Source organism: Uloborus diversus, chromosome 1 (genome assembly GCF_026930045.1).
Source record: "Uloborus diversus isolate 005 chromosome 1, Udiv.v.3.1, whole genome shotgun sequence".
In the NCBI taxonomy this organism is placed as follows: domain Eukaryota; kingdom Metazoa; phylum Arthropoda; class Arachnida; order Araneae; family Uloboridae; genus Uloborus; species Uloborus diversus.
Genome location: NC_072731.1, coordinates 134326663 through 134350991, shown reverse-complemented (window position 1 = coordinate 134350991; position 24329 = coordinate 134326663).

The following is a 24329-nucleotide window of genomic DNA, read 5'->3' as shown; positions in this document are numbered from 1 at the left end:
ATAATAATAATAATAATAAAATAAATAAATAAATAAAATGAAATAAAAAACTGTGAGTGGGATTTTGAATATTGAGAATTTTTAACAATGTGTTACGAACTTCATCATTATTTTCAAAAACATTTTTCTGGATGTGGCAGTAACAAATGAACTTTAATGCCCTGTTTCAAACTAAATATTGTTTAAACTGTAACACATTTTTTCCAAAACATAGAATGTTATTTGTAATACCTCTTTTTATAATTTTTGAAATTTATAGGATATTTTTCATCCTTTGTATATTGAGCTTTTACAAATCATATCACAGGAAAATATCAAACGAGAAATATGTAGTATTTTTAGACAAACTGCATTAAAGCATTTCGCTATTGGCATTTCAGTGTAACAGTATGTAAAGTTTATTGTTTCGTGACAGAAGCCAACTAAAAAACAATTCATTCCTTTAGGTTAGGAACAATTCTGTAGAGCCATCGCTATTTACCCCATGTTTTAACTATATGAAAGAAATGTTTTTGTGAAATAAAAATTCTTGTTGAACCCCGGTCGTAAAATAACTAGAAACGCGAACTGATGTCACTATTTGAAAGTTAAATAAAAGGGGGGGGGTGCAAATTTAAAAAAAAAACCGCACTAATAATTATTTTGAATCTTTAGTATACTCAGCAACATCAATAGGTTTAAGAGCTGAATAAAATATATTTGCAAACACGTTTTTTTTTTTTTTTTTTTTTGAGCAATCACGATTGCTTATTGTTCTCACTTGACTGTTTTTGACGTTCTTTTGATTTTTCCCACCGCCGCCCTCCGCACCATCACCGTCGACGGGCTCCTCACGATGCTGCACCTCTAGCGAAAGCCGTCTCAAGGTTGCATCCATGTCCTACACACACGCGCATACATACACAACTACTCACGCACACACACACACACACACCTACACACACATACAAAAACACATACACACATACAAACACATACACGCATACATACAGACATCCACACATACACACACAAAAACATACACACAACTGCCCACACATTCATGCCTGCACACAGACACAAACACATATGCCTACACACACATACACATACTCCCCCACACACACACATTCATACACACAACTACCCACACACTAATGCCAGCACACAGATACACATGCCTACACACACATACACATAACCCCTACACACAAACACATACCCCCATACACAAACACACACCCCTACATACACACACTCGTGATTGCGAAAAACATAATTTGAATTCAAGATGTCAAAATTCAAATTAATTTTTGTTTTTTTTTCTCAGTTGAGTAATTTTCAATGCGCAATTTAAGATCTAACGACCTTGAAAACAGTTCAGTAGAAGTTTTAATCAAAAATTACATAAATATTTAATTGATCCATCATTATTTAGATTAATTTCCTGCACATATAAATCATTCCCTTGGATACTTCTAGGTTTTTGAAGTTAATGCATTATTAATAGCATTGTTTTGTGAAATCACTAGGGATCATCACTGATCCACTTATCTTGAACGTCGCATAATTCATTTTCGCTCTGATGAATTTATTGCAGAAAAAGATTGACTTATTTTGATTAAAATAATATTTGAAGATGAAAATATAATGCAGTTCATCTTGTTACATTTTTATTTTTTAACAAAAACGCAAAAGTGTGTAGGACAATGTTTCAATTAATAAGAAAAGTAATTTTTCGATGAAAACTGTTTTCATGAAATATGATTCCGTTAAAACGTTACTGTTAATGCTAATAAGAGCAAAAACATGAAGAAAACATGTAGCAGGAGTTAAGCTTTCTTTCGTACATAGGGTGCCTGCTATAAAAGACGATTTACAGGCACTGATCTAGAAAATGTTAGAACGCAAACGCAACGCAATCCTACGACCCTAGACAAGTTAAAGCAATCGGTGCACAATTGAACAATGTACTCAAGCGAAGCATAGGCAAATTTTTCTACCTAAATTCGAATTATTTTTTTTTTATCCATTTCGATTTTAAGATTTCTTTAAGGAATACAAAAACTAAGAAAGCACTTAATACCCCCCCCCCCCTTATTTTACGCTATTTTAAAGTTGAGAAAAAAATGTAAAATGAAATTTGTTTGAAAAGGTAAATAAATGAACAGAAGTTTCTTCCGTCGATTATTTTGTATTGACGTAACAACAAAATAACAGGTTAATAAAAATGCTAGCAAGAGGAAAAACCTGAAGAAAATAAACATGTTGTAGAAGTTTAGCTTTCCTTCGTTCGTAGGGTGCGCGCTGTAAAAGACGATTTACAGGCACTATTCTGGAAAATGTTAGTACGAGACACAAGTCCACGACCCTGAACAGATTACAGCAATTGGGGCACAATTGAACCGTCTACTCAAACGAAACATTGGCAAATTTTTTTTTACAAAATTTTAATTGTTTTTTTATATGTTCCGATTTTAAATATTATTTGAGAATACAAAAAAAAGAAAAAAAAGAAAGCACTTACTATCCCCTATTTTATTAAGAAGAAAAGGAAAAAGAAACTAAACATATCGTAGACGTTTAGCTTTTCTTCGCAAGTAGGGTGCGTGCTTTAAAGAAGAAGATTTACAGGCACTAAGTTTTTCCTGTTGAGATTATTTTCAGTGTCGTAAGAATAAAGATGTTAGTATTAATGCAAATAAGAGGAAATACAAAAAGAAAATAGCAACATGTCGTAGAAATTCACCTTTCCTTCGTACACAAAAGCCATACGCAGCTTACCTTTGCTTAGCTTTCCTTCGTACGTAGGGTAAGAACTGTAAAAGACGATTTACAGGCATAGATCTAGAAAATGTTTGTTAGAACTCGACACAAATCCAATTAGAGCAAGATTCGGTGCACAATTGAACGGTCTACTCAAACGAAACATTGGCAAATTTTTCTTACAAAATTTGAATTGGTTTTTTATATGTTCCGATTTTAAATATTATTTGAGAATACAAAAAAATAAGAAAGCACTTACTATCCCCTATTTTACTAAGAAGAAAAGGAAAAAGAAACTAAACATATCGTAGAAGTTTAGCTTTTCTTCGCAAGTAGGGTACGTGCTTTATTAAAGAAGTAGATTAACGGGCACTAAGTTTTTCCTGTTGATTATTTTTCAGTGACGTAAGAATAAAGATGTTAGTATTAATGCAAATAAGAGGAAATACAAAAAGAAAATAGTAACATGTCGTAGAAATTTACCTTTCTTCGTACACAAAAGCCATACGCAGCTTACCTTTGCTTAGCTTTCCTTCGTACGTAGAGTAAGAACTGTAAAAGACGATTTACAGGCACAGATCTAGAAAATGTTAAAACTCGATACAAATCCGCGACCTTAGACAGATAAGAGCAAGATTCGGTGCACAATTGAACGATCTACTCAAAGGAAACTTTTTGCATCATTTTCTTCGAAAGCTCGAATTAGTTTTTTTTTTTAAATACAATTTGATTTTCAAGTTTTCTTTTCTTTCTTTCTTTCCTTTTTCTTTTTTTTTTCTTGAGAATGATAAGAAAACATCCACTCCCCCGAAGTTACATGTTATTTTAAAGCTGAGAAAAAGTGCGTCAAATCAAATTTGTTTGAAAACTGCAAAATTCAAATACAAGTTTTTCCATTGATTATTTTGCAGCGACTTAAGCAGAGACATTGCTAGGCTCTCCCCCCCCCCTTCCAAGGCTTGAAAATACTTTTTAACACTTTTAGGGGCTTGAAATTCCTTTTGGAGGCGTCAAATGCAAGAAAATAGTGAATAACATATTATTGACTAATTCTGTGTTTTAAAAATGCTTTCTAAATATGAAATAGAAGATGGCCGTGAAAAAGAGATGCGTGTTATTTCGATTTTTAACATTTTAGAATATTTGATGTTTTTCATTCGAGACAAGTAACAAAGTATTCAAACGCAATGTTTTTTAATTTGCAATTGCTTTTATTTTCTATTTTCCACGATGCTAAATTTTTATGCAAAATACAAATAATGAAAATATTCTTAACTAAATTTTTGAAGCATATTTCCGATTTTCGCGGCATGAAATACGCTTGTAGAGGCGTTCAAAATATCTCTGAACATAAGTATATAAATTAAGGAATTGTTAGCATTGCAAATGAGAAGAAAGACGAAAAGAAAATAGACACGTTTGGGACTTTGTTTTCCACCCTACGTAGAGTGCATACTGTAAAAGACGATTTACAGGCACTAATCAAGCAAATTCTTGTTTGCGCTCGATATAATTTTTTCGACCCTAAACCGATTTGAGTAAGATTCGGTACACAATTGAATGATCCCCTTGAAAGAAATTCATACAATTTTTCTTTGAAAATTCGAATTAGTTTTTTTTTACTAATTTGAATTTAAGAATGCTTTTTAGGATACAAATAAGTAAAACGTTTAATTCCCCCCCCACAAGTTTTACGTTATTTTGAAGAGGAGAAAAATTGCGTCTAGTGAAATTTGGTTGTTAACGGTGAAAGAAATAGAACTGTATATTTTTCTGTTGATCATCTTGCTGTGACGTAAGTAAATAAATAAAGATGTATTTAGTTATGCAAATGAGAGGAAAGAACAAAAAAGAAATATGCATTACTTTATTTTAACTTTTCTTCTAGTTCTTTACTTTAACTAGTTTTTAATAAGCACGAGACTTTTCAAAAATAAAAATTGCAGTTTTATCTGATACTTTTTCGTTTCAGTATTTCAACTGCAAAATTTTGTTTATCGCGATTTGCTTTGACATAAGTTTCAGCCCGTATATTTTAAATGTTTAACTGTATTTTCAATGAACTATGGGACATTTTTTTTGTCTGAATTAACCTGAACAATGCTGCCCCCCCCCCCATAAAATGTAGAGAAGAAGTAACGTTAAATGATTCCTTGGTGTTTTTTGTGTCGTTAAATGATTCCTTGTGTTTGTGTTTACATTTTCTAAAGTAAGCGCGTAACTTTTTCAAAAAAAAAAAAAAATCGTGGTTTTATCTGGTGCTAACTCATCGCTGTATTTCAAATGCAGATTCCAAATGCATCCTTTGGTTTTTCGAGATTTGCTTTGACATAAGGGCCATTCATTAATTACGTAAGGGTCTCGAGGGGGAGGGGGGTTGGAAAATATCTATATACCCTTACATTGGGAGGAAGAGGGTCAAACCTATTATTACGTAATATTTTCCAAGTCGATATTTTACAATGGAAATCGCGCGGTCAGGTGGTTTGGCAGGGATCATATTTCATATGCGTCTAGAAGGTAAAAAATGTATTGGATGAGCTGTTTTTTATTTGATTTACAACGAATGAATAGTGTAAATATAATAAATAAAGTGCACTATGTATTGCATGTTTTATTTTTAATTAGTATCGCATCATATAAAAAAAGAAAAATGTCGGAAAATCATTCAGTCTAGATTCCAACTTTTTAGTATAAAGTAACAAAATGGTTTTTAAAAATAATTTATTAATAGTGGATTTAATAACGATTCCAGTGATGTAAGATTCGTTATTTTATTATTTTGAAAAACGAAATGGAATCTTACGTAAGAATAGGGGGAGGGGTTTCAAAAATTTTTACATACCCTTACATGGGGGGAGAGGGGTCAAAAATTGCCAAATATCATCCGTACGAAATTAATAAATATTCCCTAAGTCTCAAACCGTATATTTAAACTTTTTAACTGTGTTTTCAATGAACTATAGGAAAATCCGTGTTTCTGATACATAATTGAAATAGGTCTGGCTCAGTTGGTGTGCTGGCTCCCAAGATTTTATAATTTTTGTCGGTCTCCCTTTCTTTCTCTCTCTGTGTTTGCATTCCATTCACTAGTTTTAAAAGCTTTTGAGAATATCTTCGAGTGTCTGGAATCGCGACTAAGAGCAGCTACGATTCGAGCTGAAGTCGCCATCACCTACCCAATCTGAATGTCTCGCCGAGTATCCTGTTCTCCAAAGCGAATACCGATTTCCCGGAAGGGCATTTAAATAAATGCGACTGGATTTTTTTTTTTTCTTTTTGTTTCTTCTTCGACGAGTTCTGATATGAATCAAATGAGCGGAGAGGCAGGCGGATGTGGATCCAGAATGAAGAGGTGAGGGATGCCTTTCCAACCGGACCCTCGTGGCCCGTGGATACAGACAGGCGATCTGCCAGATAGCCTTTTCTTTTTTTCTCTCTCCCCTTTTGTTCCGGCGACCCACATTTTACAAGTTCAGAATTCGGAACAGGGTCCGCGTTACGTCGGTTTGTCGAGTGGACGCGCTTGCGAAACCACCTCGCGCGCCTTCCCTCGCGCCCGGAATAACGCATAAACCTCGTTAACGCGAACTGATGCGATTTTTTTTCGCTTTAAAACGCAGTGATGCTCAACCTTTTTCTGCCCGAGAGCCGCACCGCATGTTAAAATCATTCTCGTGGGACAGAATACATATGAAGTTTCAAAATATTTAATTTTTTTTTTTTTTTTCAAATAACATGGGAAAATATGGTAAAGGAAAGAAAATTACAAATCAATGACGTTTGTTAACAATGTACTTGATGTTTATTTTATTAATCAAAACTGTTTTTCAGAAAAAATTTCTGAATATTTGTCTTCAAATTCATGACACTAATCGTACTTTTGGAATTTTAATATTAAACAAAACAACTGGCCTCAGCCACATCCAGCGAGAAGCTGATAAGCGAGTCGGCCTCGCTTATCAGCTTCTCGCTGGATGTGGCTCGCGGGCCGTAGGTTGGAAGCCACTGCGTTAACCGGTTTCCATATTTACCGGGTTTTGAATAACAGACATTCCTTTTTTGTTTTTCTATCTCAGAAAATATGTGAACCAAAATACATTCATACAGAAATGCACAGTCAAGTATTTACATACATATTTTAAGTAAGAAACTTATACGAAGTCAAATAAACAAATATTAAATAAAACTCATCAGAATGAAAGAATAAACTTTATTACCTGTATAAATTAATTTAAAAATATCTCTTCTATATATTTTTGCTTCAAAGTTTTGAAGTAACATTCTTTTACCAAAATATCAATTTCCTCTAAACAATTTATCACCCGCGAAGCTTTCTCTTGCTGCATTAAGAATCGTTGCATAGTTGGTAATGCCACCCCGCTTCGTCTACAGGGATACAATTTTGTGCTTCAGGATCAGCATCTTCTTCGTTGTCTGTTTCAATTTACGTTATATATTCTTTTCGGGATTCCATAACCATGGGCGTAGCGAGGGCTCCCTTTAGGAAGGGGCAAGCGTAGGCACAACAAGATAGTGGTTTAGAGGTTTTTAATTATCCCCCCCCCCTCCAAGTACAGTCCTCGAAAATTGCTTGAAATTATAGTCCTCTTCTTCCCTTAAAAAACATTTTATGATATTTTTGGTCAGATGAAGGATCAAAAAGCGGTTATGTGGCTCTCCCCCGAAACGTTTTCGAAATTAAAATTGCATTTTTAAATTATCTTGGGTGAAATTTGAAAAGAGCTTGGGAGTCAGAGGTTTTCCTTTGAGGAGGGGCGGTTGCCTCTCTCTGTCTTCTCTCCAGCTCTCCCTTTCCCTCTGGCTACGCCGATGGCCATAACTGTATCTTCATCTGTCCGACGTTAAGGCTTTGTCATTCATTTTCGCATATTCTTCAAGCCAGGAGGCAAGAATAATGTCTCTTTTAACAGCCTCTTCGATAACTCTTCGTTTCGTCTTTGCAGTGCTTTTGTATGTAGAATGACTTCTTGGAACCTTTTTAAGGGTGGTTGGATGCACCTTGCATTGCGTTTTGAGAGAAAAAAAAAAGAACTCTTGTATGCAACTCCGTCAAATTAAATAAAACAATACAAAGAAAGAAAAAGAAAAAAAACCTCCATCACTCACTCATGAAGTGAAATAAAAACTGGTCTTTAATTTAAAAAAAAAATATTAATTTAGAAAAGAGCATTGCTGATATCCTTAAGTTCAAATGTACTTGATTTTTAAAACTTTAGTTCAAATGCTACTGCTTCTAAACAACTCTAAGTTCAAATGTACTTTGATTTTTAAAACTTTAGTTCAAATGCTATTGCTTCTAAACAACTCACACAAAGCTGTGTTACATGAATGATGATACATTTATTTTTGCGCTTAGTGTACGTTTCATCAAACTCAACTGAAATAAGAAGCATGTTTGCAAAGGAAACACGTGTCACGTAATTAGTAGGAATCTCTTCCTCATTGCGAAGAAAAGTAAACTAAGAGAGAATGAAAAATCGTGAAATGTCGATATTTAACTCGAAATATCACAGCAGGTGACAAAATTCAAATAAGCAGTTTAGAACAAATAAAATAATTTGAAATAATAATAATAATATTAATAATAATTTTGCAATGTATAAAAAGCTTTTAAAAGTAATATCAATGAATTTATATGAAGCAAGTTTAATTTTTGAAATAATTAAAAAATAATTTAGAACTGCCGCTTCTATTTTGTCTACTCTGGTATTTTTCCGAAGGAATTGAGCGTTAAAAAAGGTTTGTGCAATTATTTTATGAAATTGTTTATACAATCATTGTGCACTTGGTGTGGCTTTAATTATTTAAGTATTAATTAACCCCACTACTTCACCCCCTTTTTTTTGCATGGTCTTCAACTGAGTGAATGCTCTCTTAATTTGTAATGCCAGGGGGAGAAGTTGTAGAGCCAGTGGCTCAGCAACTTCTCCCCAGAACAGTTGGCTGTTCTTTGTTATACTAATTCTAATACGGCAGTTTATATACATACTGACATGAGAAACCCTCCCCCCCCCCTTGCAGAAGGTAGTATTCTGCAGAGGTGCCCACCTCCCTTAAGAGCGAGGACGTACCCCTCTAAATGTCGCGAAGACCACCCCCACTCCAAAAAAAATAAATAAGAGACCCCTCAAAAAAAGCGAAAAATACTCCTAAAAACACTTCTCCTCAAAATTTTAATGGTGCTGTGTGTGCCATGACCCCCTTATGTGAGGGGGGGGCAGTCACCCCTGTATTCTGGTTGCACTAATACATTCAGCAATTTACTAAATTTGAACAATTGCTAAAAAATCGAAAAGTTTGATTTGAACAGTGATTGTTTCAGTGGTCGTCAGATAAGTATTTGGCGTAGGAGATAATAATTTATTTTGAAATGCATCATGGATTAAAGAGAATCAACTGTAAAGTTATTTTAAGAAAGATTCAATGTGTTTCTCTCTTCTTCTTTGCATTCCTCCCCTTTGCAAGTAAAGGATTTGCAAAGTTCAATCCCATTGTATGAGAATTGGAGCTTAATAAGAGCATTTTTAAGTTTAAAACGGTTCGCGACGTGCTTCCGCATTTTTTTAGTTCCTGTGAACAAGCTCGTGCGGTTCGGAATTTAAAAGCGCCTTCAGCACTTTCTTCTTTGCGAAAAAAAAGTCTAAAGTCATTTAACCTTTCGAACACCGAGGGGTGAATAATGTTTCGAATGAAAACACGAGAGAATCTTAAAAATGTGCTTTTTTTTCGCAAGAAAGAAAGCAAAAAATAAATAAAAGCATCCGTTCCTTGTTCTTAAAAAGAAAACACGGAGGAACAAACAATCGTCTGCGAGGTCTGAATAAAGGTGAGTGAACGGCATTGGCCTTGACCTAATTGGTTAGAAGCAGGATGTTTCGCTACACTAGGTCCTAGGAACGCGTGGAAACAACGGATGGAATTTGCATAGGGAAAACTTTCTTGATCTTGGAATTGAGGTTGCAGGTGGCTGTTTGTGAGAAGATTCTTTTGATAGCAGAATGGGCGGCGGTGAATTAAATGTCGCGACGGACGGTGAGCGGGAATTTACATCAGGATGCGTTCTAGGTCAATGTCTTACCCATTCACTCACTGTTTCGTCAGTTGAACCTTTGAATTTGAAATCTATACTAATATTATAAAGAGAGAGACAGAGCGGATTTTTGTATGTTCGAGGTAATCTCCGGAACCATTGCAACTATTTAAAAAATTCTTTCACTCTATGAAACGTGCATTCGTACTGAGTGACATAGGCTACAAATTCATTCATTGCATCTACGTATTTGTACTAATTTTTTTAACCAATAGTTTGTCTTCGCTACCAGTTTATGGTTCATACGGTTTTGTTCTTATATACGTAAAAACAAACACCGATTGTCCCGCATTTGCAAAGACAAAGTAGGTGAAGGTGCTTATCGGACGAAATGCTGGGGGATGGAAACAGTTCCCAATGTCAGCATAAGAATCGCTAAAAGCTTTGTATGAATTTGAGGCTGCAGAAGATAGAGTATATAGCATTCTGTTTGCCTTGAACATTGCAAACCATTTAAAATCACAGCATGTTTATGCTTCAAAAATTATTTAAATGAAACATAACTGAGATTCGCTTCGGGAAAATATGTTTTTGAATTCAAGTAGTGCAGATAGACGATAATAATCAGTGTTTCTAAACGTTGTAATTTTGCATGTATTTCGGGCTATCCTTTCGTAATTTTTATTCATACTAAAATCGAAATGAGAAACTTCTGCCAATGAGTTCACTTAAGTGTAAAACGGATGTTTTTATTTCTGTATTTGACAGGAGAATAGGGTGAAAACAAGTTGAATAAATTAAAAATAGAAACAGCCGCCTAATTTGAAACTTGATACACATCACCAAGATATATGATTTAATAGGCTTACCAGATTTCAAAAATGTTCAACCGGGACGCCGGAATGCCCCCCCCCCCTCCTCCCCAACGTCGCGAATATTCAAAAGGGTAAAATGCTTCGCAGGGCCCGATAAGATATCGGGAGGTCCTATGCCAAACATGTTTTCGGGGGCCCTCTGTAGTCAAACTTTACAATTATTTGCCATTGCATTGTCTAAATTTTTTAAAGCCATTTTGACGCCTTTACGGCCTAGTTGGCCTATTCAGTAATCAGACCCTAAATAAATGATTACTAATTCTGAACCTAAAGTAAGGGTAATAAGAAATGACGCAAGCAGATAAATTTAAAAAAATTTCCTTCTTGGATGTTATTGTTGACAAATTACTTTAGTAAGAAAAAACACTTTGAGGAATAAAAAATTGAACAATATTTACATATTACGTTTCATTGATAAGGACTTTTTTTAGAAAGTCTTTTTTGGTTTTAATCTAGTTGCAAAATTTCTCACAAGCTAACACGATATTAATTTTTCAGGTCAATGTCACAAATGACAAAGTAATTATCCTAGATAATCCTTTTAAATTGTTTTTAGACTTATTTGGTCATCTGCAATCAAATGTTTTCTTTTCTGGGACATGAAGTAAAAAGGAAGGGACACTGAGATTTTGCCTGAAAACCGGGACGTGTGGCAAGCCTATGATTTAAATCAAATTAGCGCGAAAAAGAAAAACATAATTCCACAAAAGCAGACAAAAGTAAAAGCAACACAAAGTTCGGAAATACATCTATTTATTTATTCAACTGTCTGTCTTGTCTGTGTGTGTGTTTTCCTCGCAGAAATCAACAGTTTAAGTCAGATTTTCACGAAATTTGTCACAGAGGTACTTTGATGCTCAGGAATTCACATAGGGTAGTTTTGGTCTCGTTATAAGGGTCAATCCCTCCTCCCCCGAGAGGGAGTTTTCCTAACACAAATATAGTTTTCGGCAGTTCTTTGCAAAATTTGATGCAGAAGTTCTTTAATGCCCAAAAATTGTCATTGGCGCATTTTCTCCTCCTTATAGGTGTGGGGGGGGGGATAACCCCAAGTGGGGTTTTCCTTATGGAGATCCGCAGTATGCGTCGTATCTTTGACAAACTTGGTGCAAAGATCCTATGATGCTCAGAAATTCACATAGTTTTTATTTTATTTATTTTTTCTTTTTGCCTCCTACGAGGAGTGAACACCCTGGGGGCTACCAGGGGTTTTTGCCAGTAAATTAGTGAAACGGAATATTTACTCCTATTTCCTGCAATGACCGGGATTTTGGAATTTAAAAAATGCCCTAAGAGATCTAAATTTAAATTTTGTGTCATAAAATTGCTCTTTTCTACACGTTGAGGGGAAATTTTACACTAATTTTTCTCTTTTACTTGAGAGCTTTGGGAAATTAATGCGTTTACACATAAATGGACGTGGTTTTGCATGGTTATTTATTATAATTTTATAATTAACATTAAGTATATAACCTTTATCCCTTAAACCCTTTTACTCACCATCCCTTAAACCCTCCCCCCCCCCATCCCTCTATCCCTTTTAAAAAATTCGGAATGACTTTTCTGAGTTTCGGGGAGTGATATAGGGGTTTTGTGTAACCCTGAAAGCCGTGTAAGCAATAGTTTTGTAATCTTTGCTACTGTGACATTATTGTCTCATTTGTATCCAACTGACACAGTTTTATTGAAAGAAAGGTGCATTTATGTTTCTGGAAATTTAAACTACCGGAAAAGTTTTTTTTTGGGGGGGGGGGAGCGGGGGTGTACATGTAAAATTTAAGGCCGAAAATAGTTAAAATGATTTTCATCTTTGAAAGAAAAATATGTTTAAACAAATTTGTTACATTTCATGAGCTTTAGGGTGATTTTTTTTTATATCTTGGAAGTTTGAAGCTGAATTGCTATTGCATTATTACGGAAATATTGCTCTCTCTTTTAATGTCTCCATTTGGTACGCGTTTTCGCGCTTCGCCATTATATGACTTATATGACTGTGTTCTTACATAAATAGATGTATAATTTTGTTAAATACATAGGTGATGTGATTGTTTTGTCCATGATGTCCATTGTGCTACTAATCTAATATCACCAGTTCCATTAAAGTTTTAGAAACCAATGTAAACATTCATTGACGTAGTACAATATACTGAACGAAAGCTAACATAGGAAGTAAAAATGCAAAAGTATTTGAGCGTCAGCAATGCTTTTTATTGAAGCTTAATTTGTGTGAACGCATCGGCAACAAACACAAAGAAAAATTCCTGCCATAAAAAATAACCAGAGCTAAAGAAGACAATACGAAGACAGCTGTATGAGAAGTGTTTATTGTTCCGACTTTGTGTTGCGTAAGAAGTACGCCAGATTTATTCAGTGGTATTTGATTGGTTAAGCATAAGGAGTACATGAAACTCCACCGCTGTATTTAATCTCAAACTTACAGAATTTGAAAGTTTTCTAGTAATTTTCAACTTTAAAATGCCATGTGTTATCTCCTAGAAAATATTTTTGACTAACCACTCTCACACTAAAATGATAATCGAAAAATGTTAAGCATTACAATTCAGGAAAAATTACTGCATTGCAAGCGGAGGAGCTCTATTTTAATTTTTAACTTTATTCTTTTAGCAACCTTAACGTTTTAAACATTGTAAAGAATTTTTAATTCTGACTGACGATTCATACCAATTGAAAAATTGAAATGACTCGTCAGTCAGAACAACAACAATTGAAAAATACTAGGCCTTCTAATGAAAGAAAAATAATTACATTGCATAATGCATTTTGAAGAATTTAATACATATTTTAATACATCTTTTTAATGACAAACTTAAAAAAAATTGATGTTTTTTTTTTTTTTTTTTTAATTGTGGCTGACTACTCGAACCAAAGTGACAATTGAAAAGTTTTAAGCAAAACATTAAAAATAATAATAATAATAATTAAATTGCAAAATGAAACTTTATTTTCTTTTTAAAATTAATTTTGATGATATCTGACGAAGAAGGAAGTTAAAACGACGGGTGGGTGGTGAGGGGGGGGGGAGAGGACAACTGATCATACAAGAAGGCAAGCATTAACTAATATAAATACATGAATCGTTTGTCTCGCCTCTTATAGAGCGATACGATGAGCTATCGTCTTGACAATGTTTACCTCTTTTTGAGGTAATAGAGAAGGGTGATTGACTCTGAGTCGAGCTGGGTTACTTTTGTAGTAGTTTTGCAAAAGTATTCCTTCTCAAACTCGCGCCAATAACACGTCCCTTTTTCACTGAACTCCCCCCAAAAAGGTAAACACCCTCACAGCTCAACTTGTCAGAGTCCCAATATAGCTGACATTTAGAAAACAGTTTTAAAACTTTAGCATTTGATTTGTAAGTAGAGTCGTTTTTCAATTCCTGTTGTCCACACTTTCTCTAATTAATTATGCATCTTGTTCAAATTTTCAATCGTTAATAGTTTAGTACTTTATATTCATCCACTAAAGTTCAAATACATTTTGTAAAACTTGTGGTGGATGGCACTTGATGTTAGTACAGTGTTTTCAAACATTAATTCGTTACTTTAATTTTATTTCTATTTTGCCCCTTAACATTGGGATTCTGTCATATGTATTTACTTATTTATATTAATTGTAGTTATTTAAGAAAAAAGAACTAAAATTTAAAAAATATATATTTTCTGACCTAAGTTGGAATGGAGTTTATTTATTTTTTATAGGAAACCATACGATAGTGTAGTAATGAAAATAAAATCTAAATGAAAAGCAATCAAAAGAGCATAGTAAAACGTGCTTTTGGGTGCATACATTACTCGCCCTCGCCTTTCCGTCATCGAAATACGAGATCTTCAAGTCTGCCACAATTTTAAGAAAAGTTGCGAGTTTCGGAGAGTAATGGAAGAAATCTTTTACTCGCTTTGCTGAGGAGTGTCCTTCCACGTGCAGACGGTGAAATCGCGTTTTCTAGCTAAGCTTTTAAATTTGGCGCTTTTCGTAAAATTTTGGGCGACTTTAAACTCCATATTTCGGTAACGAGACACGTGGGCAAATAATTTTCTTTCTCCAAAAAAGGACTCAATATTCTCTCTAGGTTGCTATCTGTTTGAATTGTTTTCTTTACTACACTATTCGTATAGAACCCTGGTGAGAATCGTAAGAGGCAACAATAGACGCCCCGAGCTAAAACTTTTGGGAGAGCAAAAATTCTCAATTTGCCGAATGAAATTCCAATTTTACTCAAAATAAGGAACATTAGGCATTACTAAAAATAATTTTCAAAACTTAAAAAAAGGGGGTGAAATCTCAAAGCAAAAAAAAATCTCAGTGTTGCAAAATTGCCTCCAAAATTTGCCGAAAAAGGATTTTTTTCGAAGGTTACCATGACCTTTCGTGACCTCCCATCGGAACGCTCCTGAAGGCCTCTAAAATCAGCAAAAATATTTTTGTGGTTGTATTGTACTGACATTGAGTTACGTAAGATGTACGTCAAATTTATTCGTTGGTATTTAATTGGTTGACTTTAACCTTTTAATTCATAATTTTAATTCATGACAGGAAAAGTGCATTCCTTTTTTTTTTTTTTTGAGCATTAGGGCATTCCAACTAACCAACTTAAAAATAATAATTTAAGTAGTCCGTCAAGCGTTAAATGACTGGTAACATAGTAGAAGCACATCGCTCCCCTTGAATGTTGGTTCTGTTTACACACGTTAGTGGAACAAGGAAACTTGTTTTACAGACTTGCATTTCGCTTTCTTGTTCGAATGCATTAGTAAGCTAATAAATGTGCAGCAATTTAAAAAAGAAATGTGTCTAAAGTAGGGTGCCTAGATGTCTTGATTTTTAAAAACTTGTCCTGATAATGAAAATGTCTTTATTTTGCTCTGAATTTCGAGGTTTTATCCTTACTTGTCCAGTACTTTGGTAAAATTTTAGTATATGCTCTATTATTAATCCACACGATGCTCATTTTATAAATGTTTGTGATGTATGTATTTTTCCGGTGATTGGCGCAAGACTTCAGTATCATTGTTCGTATCTTTTCTGACGCATTGACAGACCTTTCCATGCTAAGTAAATTCAAGTACAGTCAAATCCCGTGACAACAAACTTCAAAGGACCGCAAATTTTGCTCGTTGTAGCGAGAATTTTTTCCTTATAGTGGAATTCTAACTATGAAATGAAAATTCAACTGAGACTGAAAATTTATTTTATTAAAACTGATATTTCGTTGCAATGGTATTGTAACGTTATCGTTGTAACGGGATTGCAATGGTATTGTTTTTATCGTTGTAACGGAATTTCTCTGTGTATCTCTACTGCTTGAATTTTAGTTCGATCTCTGCACTTTAAGATCTCTGCACATTCGCGCCGAAATCTGTTTGTTTCAGTATGTTGACAATATGTTAAATTGTTTGATCAAAATCAATTGACTGTTAAAACCATCAAATGCTTAGTAAAAATAAGAAATAAAGACGCAAAATTTCACAAAGGTGTTTATTCAATCTCATCAAATGCTTGCTTAAAATAAAAATGCTAGAATTTTTTTATCGTATGATGAAATGTATAAACATTGTAATGTATAACAAATGTATAACAAATGTAAAACATTGAATATTTTTGTTTCTTTTTTTTTCTCCCCCCCCCCCCCCCCCCTTCTTCATGTTACTCTGTTTACCTTATTCATTTTTTTTTTTTGGTATCGTATCATACATGTGTGTTCATAGGGTACATTTGAAAGTAGACGGCAACATAGAAAATGTTTGATCTTTAAATTGTTGAGATGATTTTTTTTAGCAAGTGGTGACGTGGGGTGTACGTAACCCTAACATTCTATTTATTGTGCACTCCACAAAATTTAGTAAATTAAAATAGGAAAATTTCCATTAATTTTTGTTATATTTATCTTTCTACAGTGAAACATCGAATCTACGTTTTTCCCGCATTTCATGTTTTTTTCATTAGGTCTCAGTTTTTCCATACACTAATACAGTCGAACTCGTTTATAACGAGTTCGGATTTATCGAAATTCCGGATTTAGCGAGGAAATCAGAAGTGCTTGGTTGGTACAATGTTAAGTCTGTGGTAGCGTAACTCGCTTTTAAAAACAAAACTCCGCTTAAAGCGAGCAATATTCTTGTGATTCATAAAATTTCTTTTGACTTATATCAATATTGACTATATTTCTATTGACTATATCAGCTCAGGTTAGCCTTTTTTTTTTTTTTGTCATTTTTTTTAACATTCCAAAGTTAATGAAAAATCATAAATCCTGAGAACAAGTCATGACAGCACTTTTTTATTTTTTGTAGTAAAGAAACATTTAAAAATTACTTATGTGTATTTATGCATGGATCATTCTTCAAAAAGTGTAACTTTTCTGTCAGACGCCTTTTACAGAAAAAACTTTAAGGAAAAATTCATTTAACAATGCTTTTTAATTTCATCGAAAATATATCTATTTAAATCTGCCAACAATGTTTTAATAATAATTTTTATTTTCGTATATTTTTGGTTCACAATATGTGAATTCTCACCTCTATGGCATGTCACACACCTTGTGTGACTGTTTATGTTGCTTAATAACTTGTTTAATTAAAAGAATACATTTACTTATTTATTATTCCTTTCACAAGTGTCTCAAGTACTAATTTTTTTAAGTATATTTAAATTTTTAATATTGTGTTTTAGTTCGTTTTTTTTTTTTTTTAGGATAAGTAGTCCTGTCACACTTTCACCTTTGTTACCTAAACAGAAAATGCCATTCCTCATTAACACGTGGCAGTAATGACATCAAGTTTTATTGAACATGTAGGGATCCACCTTGTTTATTTTCAGCCATAGTTGAAGTTGTGAGATTTTTGTCGAAAAACAAAGAGATACAAATTTTGCTGTAAAAACTTAGTGTGGTTTCTGACTTCTCACCTCCGTGAACTCAAATGTCAGGGATGTTAATTAATGTAAAAAAAGAAGTGAACATGTTTTCATATGCCTGACACGTGAAGATTGTAGCAACGAAGAAAAATCATATTTCCCTGAAAAATGTATCCATTAGGCCAATATTAATGGGAAATTCCTCACCTCCGTGACAGACCATATCAATGTCATTATTTGTGAGGTGAAAATAAATGATGGAGGGGAAATACATCAATCTTAGGCATTCTACCACAATTATTATTTATAACACACATTTGAACTCAAACGATAACTACTAATTAAGCCTTACTTTAGTTAGGAGAGTTTAATATTAAATTCCCACTAATCATTAAAATAGCTCATTGTTTGCACAATTAACAAAATTACTTCTTTGATATTAAATTGGCCTCAGTTTTTAAACATTAAAAAAAAAAATTTCCTTTCTTTTATTTTTTAATTTCCGTGAACAAGGCATTTTTTAGTTTTTTTTATTTATGAGTAAAATAATTGGAACTTAGCTGGGCCATTGTTTATGGTTACTTCTAGTAGGTAACAATTTCGTGTAAGAATGAAAAAAAAAAAAAAAAAGAAAGCAAAAGGTTTCGAAATTGAAAAATTTTTGCGTTCAAAAGTTACGTTTTCTGGAGAATGACCCGTACATTCCTCAAAAACAATGACATAAAAAAGAGACATTCAGACAGTTCAAAGCGAAGTAATTGACTTCTTTGGAACTGTGCAGTGATTAAAAAGATGAGAAAAAAAAGCGACTATGATGAATTTTTATGATTTTTTTACGAGCACTCGGTTATAACGAGCAAATATCGTGGTCTCTTTGAGCTCATTATAAGCGAATTCGACTGTAATGTTAATTTAAACCGGATGGAAAGTTTTCCTGCAGTTTACTTTTTCCCAGAACCCCCCCCCCCCAAAAAAAAAAACGAAAAAATGTTCTAAAACAAGCAATATATTTTCTTTTGTGCTTTTTCGAAGTTAATTCACGCTGTTGAAAGTGTTAAATCTATGAAAACAGAAACGCTACGCTCCATCCGGTTATATTACGGACTATTTTCACCCTAAACGCCAACTAAGCAGCTAAATGTGTTAAAATAATCTAAAATGGCATGAATAATAATATTCTTTTCTTAAAAGATAGATATTATACTTTTTTAAAGAGTCCTATTTACTATTTTTATTATTTTTTCTATTTGATTTTTGCTTTCTATGTATTTCCCGTATTTACGACTTCCCGTATTTTACGTTTTTTAACCCAGTCCCTTGAGAAATGTAAAATCAGGGTTTCCCAATAAATGCAACTGAAACAGAACCATAAAAGCCATAATCTCGGAATAAGCGAAAGTCTCGAATCTGACTCTTTTGCTCCAAAATCAGATTGACTTCGACGCCATGGTTTTTACTGTGAAATAATTATTTTTAATCTGATCTGTTTTTATTCTCTCCCAAAAGTATTAATATATGTATTCGCAACTCCAACGAACTATAGGGGGCACTGCAGTCACTGTCTAATGGCCGACTTAAAAACTAAAACAAACGCATGTGGTAACGAAGAAAATGCTAAAAGTGTTGTGATTTTTGTTCGTATGTATGATTTTTTTTGTTTTATCCTTTTTAAATCAATATTTTAAGTCCTGGGGATATTTTGGCCCAAGTAGAAAGAGATTAGAATTCAAGAAGCATTACTAAACGTCAAACATTAATGCAAACTACGTAGTTCGTAGTTCTAAGCAGCCATTTTCACGACGTTGAATTCGATATTTATCAATTCTTGATAAAACTAAATAATAATTGTGGCCTGACAAGAACAACAATTAATGCTAGAAAATTCAATATGAAATTACAAATTATTATCGAAAGAAGATGATACTTCTTTGCCTTGCTTGGCTAGCGCTTATTGTGTTGCATTTGTTGCTGAGTTATTTCTCTCGAATTCCCGAATCGGTTAATTAAAAATTTTTCTGTTTCGATTTTTCTAATTTCTGAGTTACGATTTAATTATGTCAAGTTATGCAAATCATCTACAGAATTCTTTCAGATATATGGTGGTAGTTTTCTTTTCAGTTGATCGACCATTATTTCTTTTTACTTATCGAATTCTGTAATCTTACTACCATTTTATTCCACTCATGATAAAAATTAAAAATGGTTTAACTAAAAACGCGAAATCTCGCCAAGGCTACTTTGCTCGCACAATACTAAAACTATAACCCTAAACAAATTTGGCGAAACCTTTCAACTGAGAATAAAAGGAATAAAGTAAATTCTTTCTCGGTGAAACATTTTTCATTTTGTTCTACGATAATATATTCAAGAAAATATTTTGCATACCGTCCATTCCAACTAAATGCTGCTGTAAAATATGGTTAGTTAAATTAATTTAAGATTTAAAAAAACCTCATATTCTTACAAATTCATACAAAACAATAAAAGTTTTTACCTTGTATAACGTTATCCAAGTTTGTTAATCCAGTTTTCGCTTTCACCATTTTCAATCAACTCATATTTTAGAAGGAAATTAGGAAAACTAACATTATTTTGAGAAGCTCGAGAATACTACTAAGGGACGAATTAATTTCTGTAGCTGAAAGCAAACTAAGACTCATCGATTGCGTTAATAAATACTCAGAACAAACTGCCTGTGTTTACGTCAACAGACACTCGTGGAACGCAACGTGGCAATGTTTTAGTTTCATCGGCAATTTTGTAAATCACCGCAAGGTAGCGTATTCGAGCGCTGGAGTTCCGAATTCAGTTTTTGGCGGAGAAATTCGGAGTACTTTAAGTTTCTACATAAAGATTGCGCAGACGATTTCTTTCTTTTTTTTTTTCGACAATGAAAATTATTTCTTCTGTTGGCATTGTATTGTTTTTATTTATTTTTGAAAGGACATTAATTCATTTTCAAAATTATTTTTTGGCAACAGCAGAAAAACAAACGATTTTTTTTTTTCCCGAAACACGTGAAGGCTATATGTGTAAGTATTACAAAACGCTTGAGCGCATATTTCTCTAAATCTTTTGAAGTTTTAGTTGCTCCACCTCACCAGTTAAGGGTAAATTTAATTTTAACAATAGTTGTAGGGTTAAATTGGTTCCCAGAATTTGTTTTTCTTTGAGATAGAGCGTTAAAAGTAAACTCGGCGAAAACATTCGAAGTTCTAAGTGAGAGTTCCTTCTACACCAGGCTCCAAACCGGAAGTTACTGCGGCGGATATGCACTCCGTCAGGATGCGGAAATATTTCTTTTCGCAGTTGATACTTTGTATCGAGAGGGCGCAAAGGTTGGCAATAAAATCGAATGAAAAAGAGTCGAAGGGGGTGGAGCGAGAGTAGACTACTATATTCCAAACTTTCGTCTAGCCAGGGTGCCAATAGGCAGACGCTTGGCGCCAGCAATGAGGCCACTGACCCAAAAGGGTTGCTAAGGGAGAGCAAAGTTACGTAAAACTATTCCGAAACTTCGTTTTTGTAGTTTTCGTCATTTCAATATGAGGAGGAAAATTAATAATAAGCACAATTTATTATTCCATTCTAATCTTTTTTTTTAATTTTTATTTCGTGGGAAATATTACTTCAAAAAAATTTTTTCTTTGAAAGAGTCAAAGAATCGCAGCCAACTTTTGAGACACCCCAATTAAAGAAATACTTCGCCTTTACCTTATTCAAAATTTTTCAAACATACTGTTTGAAACACGGTGACCCCCGGCTATTTGGATTAATCGCTTAATTGGATCAAATTACCTCAAATTACACGAATCGCTGTTTTGAATCAACGATGTAAGGGAATCAAATTTAAATGGAACAAATGTAATTTGTTCAGCAGTTACTGTACTTAGAATATTTTCGGAAATTATTTTGGAATTATTTCACAGATTAAGTTATTGAACATTTTCTTAGAACGTGATGGACGAGAGGGGGGAAAAAAACCCTATACATTTGTGCACTTTCAAGTGAATACCTTTTGATGTTTCGGTGTTCAAACTTTGCCTAGAAAATTGAAAAAAGTAATAATAATAATAAAAATTAATTTGAATTTTGACATCTTGAATTCAAATTATGTTTTTCGCAATCACGAGTTTGTGTATGTAGGCATGTGTGTTTGTGTCTGTGTGCAGGCATGAGTGATGAGTGTGTGGAGATGTGTGTGTGTGTGCATGTATATGTGTATGTAGGCGTGAGTGTTTGTGTCTGTGTGCAGGTATGAGTGTTTGGGTATGTGTGTGTAAGTGTGTGTATGTATGCGTGTGTGTGTAGGATATGGACGCAACCTGGAGACGGTTTTCGCTAGAGGAGTAGCATTGTGAGACCGGTCGACGGTGGAGCTGCAGAGGGAGGGAAAAATAAAATCATAAGACATCAAAACTGTCAAGTGAGAACAATAAGCAACCGTGATTGCTCAATAATAATGAACTAATTACATATCGCATCTGCCAGTTGCGATTGTGTTATTATCAGAAAATATTTCTAAATCTAACTTATTGATTTTGTGTTTGATCGTTACCCTATTACTTCTTCTGTTCTATTGCTGAACTCCACTTAAGAGCTTGATTACATCCTTCATTTATTTTTAAAGACTGTTTTACATTTAGTTCTTGCAGTGTAAAAGTATTCAGTTTCCATCATGTTTTGACTAATATTCGTGAGGAATTGCTCTTTTAAAACGTACCATAGGGTAGGCGGTGGCAGAGTTTTTCAGTTTTGACGTTTAGTTTGGCTTTCTCTCAGGCCACCAGATTGCCCGGATTTGTTGTAATGATAATTCCACGGAAAGTTCTTGAAGCAAGATTTTAAAAGTAAATTTCACGAAATCCTGCCAAGAATTTCATTTTTATTTAAAATCAGCATTCTAAAGGTACGCAAGTAAATTTCTGCATAAAAAAATGTTATACCGCATCAATCCTTTTACTTCCTTTTACAAAAAAGGAAGTATTGTATTCGCGAAAAAAATTTCACTCAAAAATCGACCGTAATTTCCATTTTGCTCAACCCCGAATAAATGTTTAGTTTTATTTTCGACGCGACCACACGTGCATATATACTTAACAACGTATAGACGTCCAAAATATCCATTTTGATGATTAACGAATTAATTACAACGAGTTTTCTCGTGACGTCTGTATGTACGTATCTATGTGCGTATGTGTGTATGTATGTCGCATATCTCAAGAACGGTGTGTCCTAGAAAGTTGAAATTTGGTACGTAGACTTCTAGTGGGGTCTAGTTGTGCACCTCCCCTTTTGTTTGCATTCGGGTGCTTCTAAAAGGGTCTTTTGCACTTTTTTGTGGGGAAATCATTGTTAATATCAATGCAAAATCAAGTGGTGTTATAATTTGGCGGACACTTAGCGATATATCGGCAGTCTTTAGGTCGCCAAGTTTTGTCGCCAGTTTGGCGATTTTTTTTTTAAATTTTTGAATCTGGTTTTAATTTGACCACTGTTGGTGATATTTAGAGAGTTAACTGTTGAATCACATTAAATTGCAATAATGGGGAAATAACATTAAATTGGTGTAAAACGAAATCATGTGATGCAGACATCAGCTTGTTTTACTTGTCCTTTTCTGTAAAACACTAATTGTTCAAAAAAGAATATATATATATATATATATATATATATATATATATATATATATATATATATATATATATATATATATATATATATATATATATATATATATATATATATATATATATATATATATATATATATATATATATATATACGACTATTCTTAAATACTGCCATGGGCAGGTAAAGGGCAGTGCAAAATTTTTCAGTTTTTTGCATTTTTGTAATCTCCTGTACTTCAACTTTATTGTACAAGCTTGCTTATTTGGTTTCCACTGAAAAAAAAAAAGGCGCGAAAAAAAACGTCTAATTAAAACACTTCCCTATTGTTAGTACTGAATCTAACACACATTTCTTCGAATATCTCGAAAACTTATTTCTGCAGATACTGCCTTTTACCTGTCCACGGAAGAATACACACGTGACTGTCTAGAATAAATTGCTAAATGCTCGCCCCGTTTTCAGGGAAAAAAAACTGAAGAGATATTCCTTCTATCTTCAGTAAAAAGGTGAACAATTTTTCAAGATTTAATCTCATGGTCAGTCCTGTAATTTCGAATTTTTCTAGGGTAGAGTCAAAGGGTGTATACTCAATTCAAAGTTTATCGAAAACTGAAAAAAAAAAAAAAAACTACGCCCACTAACACGTGAAAACACTAATTTTCAGAGCCAGAAGTGGGGCAGCTGCCCCCCCCCCCCCGCCACAAATGACGGGCCTGCTCATAACTTTTTTTTCTGTACCGCATGCCTGTCTCATTGTCTCCGAACTTAGCTTTGGGACATCGAAATGTCGTATTTTTAGGGAAATTAATGACCTGAAAGAGAAGAGTAATCTCCAATAAAGAGAAAATTTTAAAAAGGTTAGACTTGATCAATGAAAATAATTTGAATCGTTGCGAACTTTCGCGTAACTATTACTATTGACTATGTTTTATACTTGTCTGCCGCAAATGCATAAACTAAGGAAATTCTGAGAAATTCTACTGACTGGCACTAACAATTTTACTACTATCTTTTTTTTTCTCTCTTTTTTTTTAAATGAAATTTTTAAAACATTATATTTTTTATTTACTATTGTGAAATTAATAATTCTTGTTTGCAAATATTTATGTTGGTTATACATTTTTAATAAACAAATTCAACAAAGTTAG